This window comes from Capra hircus, chromosome 11 (genome assembly GCF_001704415.2).
Source record: "Capra hircus breed San Clemente chromosome 11, ASM170441v1, whole genome shotgun sequence".
Taxonomy (NCBI): Eukaryota; Metazoa; Chordata; class Mammalia; order Artiodactyla; family Bovidae; genus Capra; species Capra hircus.
Window position 1 is genome coordinate 24,084,451 of NC_030818.1, and position 1,697 is coordinate 24,086,147.

The following is a 1,697-nucleotide window of genomic DNA, read 5'->3' on the forward strand; positions in this document are numbered from 1 at the left end:
CTTGCCTGGAAAGTCCCATCGACTGCAGAGCCTCGTAGGTAACCGTCCATGGGGTCACAAAGAGTCGGACACAACTGAGCTACTTCACTTTCACTTTCAAGATGGGTAAGGCTACACCTGTTACAGGTTTGGCAACAATCGGGGGAACAGGAACTCAGTTTTGAACAGATTCAGTTTAAGAAGACAATTAGGCATCTAAGTGTACATGCCAAGTAGACATATGGATATAAGAATCTGGAGTATAAAAATCTGAACTGGACATATCAGTTTTGGAATCACTGGTATACAGATGGCATTCATAGACATGGGACTGGATGAGATCACCAAGGAACTGAATATGGAGAGAAAAACAGGAGGATCAAGGACTGAGCCCTTAGAATACTCCCATATAATGAGATTTGAGAGAAGAAAAGGAACCAGCAAAGGAAGCCAAGGAAGAATGGCCAAGAGAGGATGGTACGCTGAAAGCCAAGCAGGAAAAGTGTATCAGAGAACAAGGGGGTGAACAAATGTGCCAAATATTATTAAGAGTTCAAGGAAAGATGAAGACTGATAACAGCCATGGGGTGTAACAACACAGAAGTCATAGGTAACTTTGATAAGGGCCGTTTCGATGGAAGGATTTGAGAAAAAGCCGCACTAAGTAGACTAAAGAGAAATCAGGAGGCAAGGAATTAGAGACAGTGAGTATGGATATCACTTTCTAGGATTTTTGTTACAGCAGGTGCACAGAAATGAGGTGGCAGCTGGTGGAGAAAGTGGACTCAAGAGAAGATTCCTTTTTTAAGACAGGAGATATCATAGCATGTTCATAAGAATAATACAATAAAAATCAAAACAAGTCAATGGTGTAAGAAAGAAGTGGGGAGTTGTTAGAAGCACATCACTAGGTCCAGCCCACACTCCTGAATACCAGTAGGTGGAGATCATCAGGGGCTATTTTAAAGGCTGCTTACCACAATAGGGAACTTAAATTAACCAACAGTAGCTGCTAGGAGTCTTTCCTTCACACTGTTTGCCTCCATTCCCAGGTCTGAGCAAAATAAAGCTCAGAAATGAAAGGAGGCAGCTATTCATCTTCTAAAACACTGCCTTGCCTGAGCATAGCACAGCCCCAGGGGCACTGTCTTTGTTTTTTTAAGGCATACAAGCCTCTAACTGCAGCCTTTGGGCCTACATTTGTCTTCAGGCTCCTGTTCCCCATTCTACTTGTGCACGCAGCTCTCCTCGGCTTCCATGGTCCCTCAGGATACATCCTTTCTGAGAATCTTCAGCTCATTCATTGTCAGATGCCACCACATTTCCCCTCCGTGAGGCCTTTTGTCACTGCCAGGGACACAGTGCAGAGCACCTTCTGTCAGATCTCCCCAGGAAGGCGAGTGAATAACATGTCCTTCTCTTACTCAGATCCTAACCCATTCTGCTTCCACCAAGAGGCGAATAGAAGGCGGGAGTAAGTAGACAAGAGGCACTTCAGAACATTCTCAAACATGTTTAGCCACAAATTGCCAAGCTTACGGGAAGAGTGCTGAAACGCCAACTTGAAGAAGTATTCTCAAAAAAAATGAGTCATGAGGAATTTACACCACACCAGGAACAATCACCTTCCTGGTTACTTTACAGAAGGGCCCACTTTACAGAAGGGTAGCTACACTCCTCTCCACGCTTACTGTGTTGGAGAATCTGCACCCTGATGA